This window comes from Pholcus phalangioides, unplaced genomic scaffold (assembly GCF_987345545.1).
Source record: "Pholcus phalangioides strain wild (caught in Gottingen) unplaced genomic scaffold, Ppha-v1.0 ptg000042l_1, whole genome shotgun sequence".
Lineage (NCBI taxonomy): Eukaryota > Metazoa > Arthropoda > Arachnida > Araneae > Pholcidae > Pholcus > Pholcus phalangioides.
This window is the reverse complement of record NW_028301628.1, coordinates 18,492,708-18,507,280: the sequence shown is the minus strand read 5'-3', so window position 1 is coordinate 18,507,280 and position 14,573 is coordinate 18,492,708.

Here is a 14,573-nt window from a genome sequence, read left to right as displayed (position 1 = left end):
CCTCGCAAACATTCCTTTGAGAATTTCTGACGAATCGATGCATGCCGGGAAGTGCTGTGCGTGTATATGTGTGGTGCGAAATTATTTATGATTTCAAAGAGCAAAATATCCGGTAAATTTAAGTGATTTATTAATCATTAATCATATTTACCAATACCAACTGGGAATTATGCATAATCACCGGTATATTTGATAAATTCACAAAATTGATCAAACTTACCGAAATGGTCAGTGATTAACCGGCAATTAGGCATAACCACCGGATTCATCACGTTCATGCTAACATTGTTATTACGCCTACAAAATATACTGCACAATTCTAAACAATAATTTCTGTGGGAAGTTTCGAATTCTGTGACTTAAAGGAGAAAGGTAAAAGGTAAAACGAATAAAAACTATACGGATTGCTAAAGATGTTTATAGGCAATAATTTGAAAAGAAAAATGACATGATATAAATTCACAGAAATATAGAAAGAAATACGAAGAAGAATGGCAAAGAGAAAAGTGTCTATACTTGCAAGGGGACATGTTTTCGTGGTTGTTCGTTTTCTTTCGTGAAAGAGCCCCTCTTTCGCGGTTGAAGCCAATCATACGCAGTACACTCGAGGCGAACAAAGAACGACCAAAATAAAAACATTATGATTCACTCCGTGTTTCCGAAACACCACCTGGGAATAAGAAGAGAACATTCCATATCCGATTTACGTCGACTGACACTGCATTTTAAAATATCTGGAAATAAATGTGTCATGACTAGCCAACATATAAAAGGAGATAACTTTCGACCAATAAAAGCATAAAATAAAATGAGAAAACTCATCGAGAGAAGAGTATAGAATAAAAGATTACTTTAAAGATTTCATTGGAATCCGTCGTATTGGGTTCGATTCAGAACTGGACCAATCAAGCTTTCGTATGAATTGTGAGAAAAGTAATACCTCATATTGTATGCGACGTGCTTCGCGAAGAATGTCCAAAAAGAATGAAATCTCTGTCGTTGATTGCGAAATTCAATTAAATCTGGGAAAATGATCGGCAAAAACATAAATAAAATAAATAAAGAAAAACGAGTTGAAGTAGTTTCACTTCCTCAAATTGGGAAAATACAATAATCAAGAGTGACATTTCTCCTTTTCCCTATTATCACTCAGGAAATTCATTTCGTAATACATAATTGAATGCAAATTCGGTAGTTGAAAAAATTTTGATTTTGCCACGTTTTTCATGCTAAACTCCAAGTCAAAAAAGATTACGAGATAGTTCTAAAAAGTGACAAAAATCGGGAGCTTCAGCTATAAATACAGTGCATGCCGCTTAGTGTGATCACACTCATTAAATACACAGTAAAACTAGGAATTTCTGATAAAAATAACTGATTGATAACTATATCCAAAAATTCCGGTTGTAAGTACGATGACCAATTTGGTCGAACGGGAAGTGTGGGAATAAGCAAGAGATCTCAAAATGTTAAATTGTGCATTTTTTAATAGGATTTTTTCTTTCTTTTTGAGTTAAACTCTTTTTTTTATTAAGAAATTGTGAGGGTTTAGAATGCGATTGTCTAATGCAGGGGTGGCCAACTTCTTTCTGTTCGAGAACCAACATAATGGTCATCTGCTGCATCACCGGTCGCACCAGGGGCACCACCCCCAACAGGAAACTGACCCTGAAAATTCGCAGATTTGTGTATGTCATAACTAATATGGGTATATATACGGGCTCTATTCATTCATTAATCTTTTACCATAGACACTGTATTATTGCGTATTCTTTCACTTCATAAACTGACACATATTCTCATTACACACTTGGTTGCATTCCCAGCTAGATGCAATGCATAAAAAATTACGCAGTTTCCTCTGCAAATTATTCCATTCAATATGAATATTCCAATGTATTCATAGTTTGAATTTAATAGATAAAAATATATATTTTTTCCAAATTTTTCCGCAATTATCATTTTTTTCCCCTCACCCTTGATTTGGTGACTCCTACAGTGACAACCCGTGGGGCAACATGCTGGAGAAATTGATTCACGCACCAGCAGACTTCAGAAAGAGTTTTATTATCGGAATGAAAAGTGTGTGTGTGTGCCAGTCACGTGGATCGTACGAACCATCCGCTCCGACGATGTCCGGAATAGGTAAACGTGTGATTATGTGCCAAGATGTTACTGACCAGATTCGAATGGCCAAGGCAGACTTGACTGCGGATATGAAAGTATCACCACACGTACCATTACCTGGTAGTCCTGTACGTCGTTGAAATTACGTGATGCCAGATTCGCGATGCTTGTATTTTCATTATGTGAGATTCCGTTCCAATAAATTGGTGGTTTGGTTTGAAGAAGTGCCAGTCTGGTGCAACGTAATGCCACTAACTTCCCATTTCAAAATTTAGAAGATGCATGCTTCTTGTTTCCGGCGCAATCACGGTCTCCGGGCATGAAACTTCACTTGGTAAACGACACAGTATTAACCTCACTATGGAATACTGGAAAAAATACGGAACATTTTTTACCCCTCAGAACTATTAAGGTCTGCGTAGCCTAGTCGTATGAAATTTCGAGGTACCATTCTGAGTTGGCATCCACTTCGAAAAAGTTTCATCATAGTGAGCAGAACACCAAATATGCATTCAAATACTAGTGAAGAGGCCACCAACAGGTTATTGCCCAACGAGGAGGAGGAAAAAAATAGAAAAATGTGCCCAATAAAATAAACTATATGAGAAACTTTATGAAGTTTTCCCCCAGTTTTGATATTGGTCCATTCCGTACTTAGCGGAAGTGATGACAACATCCGAATAACAACGTTATACGTGATTCTAATGAGCGGCGTCACTCATTTTTTTTATATATATCAATTTTTTTTCTAAAAAAATACAATAAATTTATTTCAATAAAACAACGAGAATCACGAACTTCACGAGTTGAAATATATGCAATTTTGATCGGGGGAATCCGTATAGAAAAAACTTCTGGTTTTTATATTTTCCCCAATTATCACTTATGGGAATGGAACTATCAGTCCGATTGCCCTTACTTTATAGATATTTTTTGGTATTTTACTTCAATTTTAGAATCAAACTTACGGTTTTATTCCTTTTTTGGGCGCTCTTCGTGGAACACAAATTTGATGGTGCACACGCATGGCCAGTTCTTTTCTACAAATGAATCAGAGAGGTTCAGTTTCCTATTCAGTTTTCCTATTTGAAATTGAAAGTAAGAGATACGTTCTCTCTTTTCCTTCCATAAACAACAAGAACAAAAAAATTCCCAATGAAATTTTACTGAATTCGTAGGCGGCTTAAGAGAAAAAGGCCGAAAAGGCAATTTCTTCCTTTCTTCGGGAAAAAAAAGTGCTGTTTTTTTCTTCTTTTTATTTATACGTTGGATTCGTTGAAAACTTAATTCTTTATCGTATTTGGTGATTATATGTGCATGCAGTTCCATGATCCTCGCACTCCTGATCCCAAAACCTTCTGAAGGAAATGAGAAAAATATAAATTTTTTCCCCCTTCCCTTTTTCAGTCAGAAAAACGTTTTCATTTTCTATAGACGAATATTGAATTTCAACGCAATATTTCAAGTATAGCCCCCTGAAGCGAGAAGAAATTCCCAGAGAAGATTTCGAATTCTCAGAAATTTCCGACTCCCAAAGAAAATGGTTAGATTTGGATTTTTTTGGAGTACCGTTAAAATTCAACGTAAAGATAGGCGGGACAACGTATAGCAAAAAATAAAATGTATTTATAGCTTTTTCCTCTGTATTACTGTTGTGCGCAACCATAGGCAGGGTTTCCATCGAGAGCTACGTTTATGGTCGTAACAGTATCGATAGCGTCAAAGAATATCTAAAAACCCCTATTTATATTTTTACCAAACTAAGCGATGTTTTCAAAATTCATTTATATACAGGGCTGGACAAATCTCCAAGCATTTACATGCACGGTCGGGCATATAACTTGAAATAATGGATGCCTGAATCAATGTTTTACATGCCCGAAAAATATTATATATATATCAATGCATTTTCTTTTACACTTTTCTTAATTTTGAAAAACAAATTAATTTATCTGCATAAAAAATATCGACAGTTATAAACTTTTTAAATGGAAATTTTGAAAGAAAAATAGGAAAATTCAAAAGGAGAGAGAGAGAGAGAGAGAGAGAGAGAATGTGGACACCAATTAAAAATCTATATCTAGTGGAACCAAGTTAAGCGTCGGAACAATTCACCTTGCTTATAGATAAATTATAGACTGTTTACGGTACGGGTTCAGGCTTGGGCAGGTGCGGACCTAGGATAGGGTGGCCAGATCACGCGACTGAGAAACCGGGGCAAATCCTGATTAAAACTTGGACATAATACAAAGTTTACTGTATAAAAAAACCGGGACATTTTTTTCATAAGGCATTATACTGTCGAATTGTGAAGCAAAGAATAAAACTACCTGTTGGCACCGAAATCCGGGACCTTGTAGGTTTAATTCAGTCTTTTCCAACCCTTTTCCTCATTGCACACCACTGAAATTAAGTGAAACATTTCGCAGACCGACATAAATGGAAGAAATAATTTGCGCACCAGTGAAAGAAAAAAAAGATGGAGGAAATTTTCTAACCTTCTGACTTATTATAATTCATTTAAAATTTTTTACTTTGCTGTTACAACGGTGAGAAACCACTTTAACCGCTAACGGGACACATATGTCCTAAAGAAGGCTGAGGTAATTTCTTTTTTAATTGGTAGTCAAAGGATTAAATTGCGACACCCGCTGTTATGGAATAAAATCAAAATTATCTGTTATAATTCTCAAAATAAAATGGTTTTTAAACGATGCGCAATGGCCCAAAGGTGGAAAAAAAAAATGAATGAAGTTCCCGTATTGGGAAAAAACATTATATCAGTGTGTAGAGATATGTCTGGTGTATTTTGAGGTGCTGTTTATTTTGGGTAATTTGTTTGCATCGGGAAGCATTGGAGGGCCAAATTAAGGTGATAACTCACTCAAATGGGATTTTCGGGTAAATGTGATGAAAAAGTTAATTTTCTTAGTACTCGGTTCCGTTTGAGTAAAACCACAAAATTATTTTTCATTACTTTTCAGGTTTCTTTTCTTTTCGATTCTTTGTTTGTTCAGCACTTTGAGAATAAATTGTTTTAGGAAATTTGTGCTATTTCAAGTTTTGCTTATTTTTGAGTAGTTTTAAGCACAAAAAGTGACGTACGAAAAAAGTTCACCTTTATTCAACTGTGAAACGTCTTTTCGGATATTTCACATGTTATGGGGGAATGTGTCGTACGATTCATTGCCAACCCCCTGGTCACACTTTTTCAAATTTTTGAGAAGTTACCTTACGTACTACTCGCATAGTGCTAATGGTGTATTGGTGCTAATGGTGCTTTTTAGAAAGTCCAAAACAGATCTGTTGATAAAATAAATTTATGAAAAGTCTACAAAGTCGACAAAATTTACACATTCCCTCGAGCTTAGAAATATTAAAGTTCGTATAAATATAGAAATCTATACATTGAACATTGAAGGACCGGACACACCCCGCTTCCCATCTCAAGGAGATATCAAAGCGTTCCCGAAAGATGGGTGCATCCGGAATTTTATTAAATATGTATATATATCTATATAAATTTGTATAACAGAATAACAAGACCAATTACAGGAGTATAAATCAACGAAATAATTATGATAAATCATGATCTAAGAAGCGAAATCTAAATTGATATTATAGCGTCCTTGGGGCACGTCCGGACTCGATAATCAAATTCCGTTGGTGGCGGTCCGTCCGCGTTCGTTAGATGTCACTAGTCGTGTAGGCCGTACAACGACGAATCGATGTCATGTTTGCGTCACATGTCCTTGTTCAAGTGTCCAAGTCCGCCAATGTTCGGACACCCAGATGTTTTAGCTCATTCTAGGCACACATTCCTGTTCCATAAGAATCCTACGTCTTAATTCTCCTGGGCAATTAGGAGATTTTCATCATTCCCGAAACAAGGTAATTCAGAAAAAATGGGAAAAAACTTTAAGAGGTGATACTACACACCAATACAAACAATTGTCATCAAAGAAGGCATGGTCTTACATGAAACGCAAACGCACTAGCACGTTTCCAAACGGCCGCTGCGCAAACGTTGAAAACGGCAGTCCTGTTGAAATTTATCGGGAGAAAAAGACCACCATGCATGCAAATGTAACCTGTAGGAAGAAGAAGAAACCGTATGCAAATCTGCGTCACAGTGAATAAAAGGTGCAAACACAGTAACACTAAAGCGCGCCATTATCCCGTACGTTACAATTGTTAGAACAGTTGCACGCTGGAATAATTTCACAGGGCTGGCGTAAACGCTTTTTAGTCACTGTGACGCAGATTTGTATACGGTTTCTTCTTCTTCTCCTGGTTACATTTGCACGCATGGGCATGGTGCTCTTTTTCTCCAGATAAATTTCAACAGGAATGCCGTTTTAACGTTTGTGGATAACGTGTTCGAAACGCGATAGCGCGTTTGCGTTTCATGTAAGACGATGCATTCTTTGATGGCAATTGTTTGTATTGGTGTGTACTATCACCTCTTAAAGTTTTTCCCATGTTTTCTGAATCACCCTGTATATATACATATACATATATATATATATATGTTTATATATCTCTTATATGTGTGCCTATAGCAGTGGTGCTGGTGCGTAAACTGTGGGTCACGACCCCTCAGAGGTCGTGTCAATGAACTAGCGGGGTCGCGAGAGATTCTCCAAAATAAAAATGTCCAAATAAGAAATTCATTTTTATTAAAAATATGTCAAAACTAAAGAACGCCTTTATTCAGTTGAGCTATTGACCATGTAACAGACAATGTAATTTTAAAAAATTCTACTTGTACAATATTATCGGCTCCGTCATGCCAGAATCACGAATATGCAATATCCTTGCAAAAAAAGAACGTGTGAAATGACGTTTGAATGTTCATTCTAACCACGTTACTCTATAGAAGTTATTTACCTAAAATGTTTTGTAACAACTTAGATAGCAAAACAAGGTAACCAAACAGCTGATTAAAACTTGTACATTCATGCTTCTGGCGCGCACGCGGCGGACGATGTCAGTAGAAATAAACTTGCCCTTAAATACCGTTCAAACGAGCATAAAAGATACGTAACAAATCAAGACTTTAACTTCTCATCCATAGCCCAACATTGCTGGTCCTTTGACCATAAATTTGACTTTTCTTCTCACAAAATTATTCAAAAATGCCCCGATCTAACTTGCACATCACCCTTCTGAAAAATCTGGCAACAGTTTCTACAATAATTATTCCATCTGCATTATTATCACGTTCTCGTTTGTGATTGGCTCCGTCATTTTTCTTTTCTTTCCTCTTGCTTTTTCCTCTTGTTGCCGGTCATTTCGAATTCGACTCTTTGTCTGGAACAGCGAATAACTCCTGCTATAAGGAGTATTTTCACTATGTTCCAATTTTTTTCTTTGCTACTGATGAAGCAACTTCATACAGTTCCGAAACGCGTCTAGCCGTGGTTCTTTTGTTTCTAATTTTGGTTCTACACAAGCTGTTGTTTCCCTAGTATATTATGAATGATATCAAGTTAGTACTTTCACAGGGTGACTTTGAGAGAATGACCCGATTTCAAAATTGCATATTTCTTAAAAATTAAAAACACAATAGAATGATAAGTAATATGTGAATACACTCATGAAAATGTGTCTTCCTAAACAATTTTTTCAATGGTCGATTTCAAGTGTAGAATCATTTCGAAATCTGACGATTCTTTCTTAATCACCCTGTATACGAAAATCGAGGAACATACACCTCTCTACACTTCCATCTTGCATAAGGGACACTAAGTACATCAAAAAATAAAGTAAATATTTATATGATTTAAAAAAAATTAATATCTTTGGAAGTCAATATCACCTAATCAAAATCGAAACAAGCGTTCCGAAAAGGGCTTTCGGGACAGCACGTCTACTGACAAAAAATTGAGATGTCCCGGTTTTCCGGGACATATGGTAGGTGTCGATAATAAATTTTTCGGTCAAAAGGGGGTTGCGCTTCAAAAAGTTTGCGCACCAGGTCTTTTGTTATTCGAGGCCTGCTGGAAACGTAACCGCAACGTAGCATCTTCTTGCCCGTTGATGGTCTTTCGTTGCATAGTGCTCTGGACGTCGTATCCCTCTACGTCCCAAACCCTCTGAGTGACTAGCTTATATCCATCTCCTATGGGGACACAGCGAAGGTCGTGGACGAGTTCGGGTCCCCGCGATGCGAGGCCGTCACTATGACCACTCGACCACCACAGCGGCTCTGCTGAGATAATGCGGTGACTTCTGATCAAAATGGTACAACGAAATTTATTAGAGTGTGTATGTATATGGCTTTTTTTTCTCCTTTCTATTTTATTTTCCTTAAACTTATGCAAAATCGTTTAAAGTACCATATATGATGTTAGTCAGTGGCATTGAAACCAGGGGTGCTATGGATGATCGAGCATCCACAGTATTTTGTAGCATGAGGCCGAGCACTCCAAGAACTATTTAAGAAATCAAAATGTCCTACATAAAGTTGAGTTCAATCAGAGTACCTCCAGGTGTAAACCAGTTCCGACGGCCATGGTGTAAGTTACTCGGAAAAAAAAGTACATCCTTTTAAGCGTTGGAAAAAAACAAGCGTGAATAAAGTTAATTAATTCGCTGCTGTGCCATACATTATGTATAATAAAGCACCCGACATCGCCCAGCCCCCTCATCCGGGGCAATGGCTAAAATTGACAATGGTCGATAGAGCCTGGGCGGTGCACGGAATGAAATGTGCCATACATTGCCGTTAAAAACTGACGTTAAAATTACGGGGGAAGGGAAAATATTTCCACACAGGCGCAGAGATCGTCACGTTTAGTGTCACGTGTAGTAAGTACCAATAACTTCGCAACCCTGTAAGAACTGCTGCAAATTGTCAGTGACGGAAACCCCCTTTCCGGAATGGCAGATCGGATATTATGAGAAAAACTGTTTTGCATGAACATTTAAAAACATTCAAAACGGGCAGAATAGTTTCCTTATTAGATTTTGCATAGGTCGTCTTATTTACGAACTCTACGTTTAATGAGTGTGTATTTAAATCATATTAAAAATGTTTATTAAAAAAAATACGAAGTCAAAAAATAATACTCGGAAAACGTAACATCTGCGTTCCTAAAAATGGTTAATAAGCGTTTAGAGAAAAATCTAAAAAAAAATGTATACATAAAAGCTGTCCTCTCTCTCTAAAATCTATTTAATTTTAATATTACATTATCAGCAAGATAATTGAACAACGCGATAACCCAAACGATAATTTCTCTCTTCATTTTTGAAAAGTAAAATTTCCATCTCATTTCCCACATTAATTGAAATTACATTTGACGTTCACCGAATTATTATCACGTTAATTGGGCAATGAAATACAAAATAAGGAAAACGATGTACGAAATTACTGCGTATCACTTTCCTGTGAAGTGATTCATTTGAGATATTTGACAGTTTTCTAGATCAGTTTTCGCTGAAATAAAGTGATAAATTCACTTGTCCATTAGTATTTTTGTTTTTTTGTTAATGTTGCGATCGTAAGCAGAATACGATGTTTTCCTGTGTGATTTTTAACACTTTATTTGACTCGGGTCGATATAAGTTTCTCACAATGATCGATTCGTTCATATGAGAAACACATTTTCAATACAATTTTTTTCTCTTCGGTCACTCTGTGCAGCTGGTAATGATTATTTGTCGATATGACAGGAGAAAAATGAGTTAATTCGTCGGGAGGAAAAAAAATCGGACATTAAAAGCTTCTTGTTGTCAGAACCCTCCTTTTTTCCCTCTTCTTCACCATGTTAAACGGAAAACAATAAGTACACGAAGAGGAAAAAAAAAACACGAAAAAGTTGGAAATTGTGTATTATCATCTTTTATAGTACCCACGCCCTTCCGCAAGCTGAATGATGTTTCCAGAAGGTAGGGGAAAAAAACCCAGACATTGGAATTCCAAATTAATTCTTACGTTGAAAATAGGAGAAGAAAAAATCATCTGTCATCTATTCTAAATGTCATCATCCTTTCAACTAAAAAAAAGCAAGACTAAGTTCGTGTTAGTCCATGTTTACCACCCGGAAAAAGAAAATTGAAATTAAGAATTTTTATTTGCGGTTGGAAGATCACGAAACGTGCTTCCATGAAATCACTTTTTTTTTGAATAAAGAAAAACTCTTGGAATATTCTTTCCCTTTTTCATAGTTTTACATCACATTAATATAACAATAATTTTAAAAATCAATTTCCCTTTTTTTAATCAAAAAGTGGGGGGGGGGGTTTAGAGGGGAGGTAACCAAACATCTCTCACTGACGTTCAAGCAAAAATCTATAAGTCCACTGCAGTTGATACAAATTTCCAATTAATTATTTCATGATAGCAACAGTTATGAATCACGAACAAGTAATGTAAACATTAGTAAACCTACTGTAGAAGTTCAATAAAACGAGAAAAAGTATGAAAAGTATATAGTTAGGAATGTTAAAATTACTGGAAAATGCATAACGTTTTCATTGACGTTATACGCGAATTCCGTTGAGGTTATTCTTATGGAAATCACCCATATCTGTGAATTATTATCGTTACAACAGAGGCGTTATAACCGAGTTTGACTGCATATAGGGCACTCAAAAAGATTCGAAATGCAAGAACAAAACGAGAGAAACTACGGATATATTCACTCTTTTTGGTTTCATCATTCTTTGTCGTATTTGGTAGAGATCTACTAAAAAATTAAAGCCTTGAAGAAGACTATATATTCTTGTTTCCTCAAGTAAGAGAGCATATATCTGTTGTGACAGATGTACTTCTCTAAATAGTATCTTCTCTGGCAAACAAAATACTCGTCTTTCGAAAGACTCGGTCGAAAATCCTTGGTTTAACGAAAGTTACCAAGTTACACTTTAGTTACGATGATTCTTTAACCAAACGGTAGTGTCTGTCTTTGTAGAAAGAAGCCGTTCAGCATCGATTCTAATAAAAAAGGGAAGCTAATCAATGCCGTACGGTGTGTATCAATTTGTTTCCCAGTTCCGTTGGAGGCGTTCCGAGAGGGAGAGCTTGAGAGATTTATAGGACATTCTCTTTCACCATCACAATGCGGAAACTCGCCTTGTGTCAAAAACAACCGAGTTTCTCCGCATTTATTTTCACACGATCCACCCTACAGTTTGGACTTGGTAACGTTGGTTTTCGTGTAAAATTTTGACCCGGTATGTTATTTTTTTTCGAAAACATGCCCAATGCGAGCACACGCACACACACAAAAAAAAGGAATTTATGAACACGATCTTGTTTAATATTTTTTATCCATGATGATGCAAGCGTTCCCACACACATGCGTGAAATTTCACAGTATATAAAGTCTCCCTTAGGAATAAAAATTCTGCGATTGATTCTAACGGCCATATTCACCACCACAGTTTAAACTACAATCGCAGGTTAAAGGATTAGCGATCGACACGGATTGGTTAAAACGGTTAGACTAGAAAAACTAAAAAGTTGCTGACAAAAAGGCTCTTTTTTTTTCGTACGCGGGCATATTTTGGCACTGAGTCACAAGGCGATTAATATGCAACAGTATAAGAAATATAAATTTTTTTTAAGCAGCACAGATTTAGAGGTCAGCTTATCCAAGTTTCAAGGCAAAAAACAAAGTTTTCCAATCAACACAATAAATTACCAACTGTAAAACTTTTTCCTACCTGTGTTACTTACTTCCTGCGAAATCACTCTATAGCTTGAGTTGTTGCGAAGCAGTGAAATGTCATATATTGTCTTTTCACTTTTTTTCCCGGAACTTCAAATGTATTATAGATGTATTACTCACCTCCGGAAACACTAAGCTGGAACCGTTTCGCGGTTTTGGGTATCTGTCCCATGTGCTGTCAGAAATAATCCGTTGAGAATGTACCGTTTCTACTTACACTTAATCTTTGTCCGAAAAATTCCCACGCCATGTTTCTGCGTCTCTCGTCCCTTTCCTCGCTTTCATATCTGGTCTGTTTGTTCGCATCTTTGATAATTCGAGTTTAATTCTACCGAAAACCTGGGAGAAATCATTTATTTGCTCAGAACAGCGAAGAAATTCGTTCGGAGCGTTTATCTTCCAGAATTAAAATCTTTGTTCTCTCGAGCCACATTTGAACAGATTCGCGTCAGTAGTTCGGGGAGAACGTAATCTAGTGTAAATTTCCATCAAAGTGAATTTAAGAGATGATTTTAAGAAGTTGTTATATTGGATCTCATCATTTTAAGCTGTATACGAATAATTTATATTTTCGAAGAAATGAGGAAAAAGAACATAAAAAATACGACGAAAAGGTATTAAAAGTTTTTTTTAGTCAACTTCGATTTTCAGAACGACGGCTAATTTGATTTAATAAATTTCCAACAAGATTTCATTTTCCAATCAGTTTATTGCATTTTTTCCACTTGCTTTTTTTTGTATCCTCATTTCCACCAAGCAATATCGGACTCGAATATTTTTTTCGTACTTCTTCTTCTTATAAATTTAATCTTTTCCGGGAAATTTGATTCTCGCACAACATCCAATCTGGATACATAATCAAAACCCTCGTTTTACAAGAACTCATTTGAGAAATCCGTTTAGAAACGACGTTCTCAACACGCAATGCTTCTCTCCCTCTCTATCTCGGTTTTTTCGAATAGCATCTTCTGGGGAAATTCGTATGAGACATAATTTGTTCGCAGGAACAATTCATCTTTTAAAGAGTGTACGGTCTCTAAGGAAGGCGGCTTTCTGGATATCAATGCCGAGACGAGCTTTGGAAAAAGAAATTGGTAGTTTTCACCTTTTGAATCGAACCCCAGTCCTCCTGAAATTCGGAAAGCATACAAGCTGATATACCACTAAAACACGACTGTTCTTTTCTCGTAACCCGTGCAGTAGTGTGACATGCTGAGTAAAAACATTGCCAGCAATAGGCCCCCCCTGTTGTCGTATCATCAGCTCAAATAATGATCATGAATGTAATTGAAGAATGCCCTTTGGATAGTTATAATTTGGTTAGTTTTTTGATTCATAATATTAGGTGGGGAAATTTATTGTTAGGAAAAAAGGATAAAGGAAAAAAGAAAGGCAAGAAATATCTTTTCGAAAGAAAGTCATACCACGGGGATCCCACCAGACAGACAACATGACCATGTTGTGTGTCGATGTGCGTCTGGCGACCTCTTTTGCCGTAGCAACGGGTAATTTGTAGCTGGATTGTCGAGGGAAATGTCCGTAGCAGAAACAGTATTCTACTGTTCTGGCAATTAACAGTGGACTATCCTAAGACGGAATTTATCGCGGTTGCAGCCCTCAAAGCACTAAGTTTGGGTTTTCAGTGGAATCAAATTATGTGATGAATTTTAGATTTATCAACAGACATTTTACATGTTCCGTATTACACCTAAAAATTGCAAACAACAAACAAAACTTTCGGTACTACTAGAAGACACTTCAACGTTCTCAAAACGATCGCGATTATGCAAATTAGACTGCAAGCGCGACTACTGCAGCTCGTCTGGCGCTACCTATCATTTCTGGCGTGAACTTTGCTCCCCACCTAATAAAATAGTTTTATGTTGTCGAAAGCCATACAAAATTATCTAGTTACTATTAAGGAGTGGACCACCACTCCACAATTCATTATAGAGTTTTCGAAAGGTGGAAATATTGCCTTGTGAGTAATTATGGCAGGCTTTTCCGCAAAAAAAGAATCGGACTGGAAGAAATCTCGGCAACAAGATAATTCTGGTGGCAGGGTAATGGCTTCCGGGGGAAGGTTCAGGAACGGAACTAGCGAAGTGACAGGAGCTACGAATTTAATACAGAATCCTATGGTTTGTTATAATGGGGGGGGGGGGTTGTGTTGGTATTTCCTTGACAGAATTTTGGACTCTGTCACAGTATACTTATTTAGGAGAACCTTCCCAAGCATGTTTCCACTAAGCAAAGCTCTCTAATTTTTTTCCGAAAGCATATCAGCTAATAAAGCTATTTGGCCAGTTCCATCTCAACTACCGAACTTCTCTCTCTTTCCTCATTGCTGGTAGCTATACCATAATTTTGATCATTAATCAGTTCAACGGCATGGTATGGTGTGGGCTAGGGTGTCCTATTTGGGATGTCAAATGCTTGAATGAAATTCGTACCTTGATTCGTAGCTCTTTCTCCAATTACTTTCTTGACGCTTTCAAAACTTATACCACTTTTCCATGATTCACATTGAACTGGAACAATCGAGTTTAAGTATTATCATTAGAAAGCACATTTTTAAAGTTTTCGGCTACGTATTTTGAGAATGAATGAGAAAAGATTTTCCCAAAGATAAGTTTCTTTCACCTTTGCGAGGAAGCTTAATACAATGGAGATTCGAAATATAATTGGATTTCTTCTCTTTGGGATGTTGCTGAAAAAACTGGTTTTTCTTTCTTGAAACTAATTATCTAATTGTCAAATCTCATC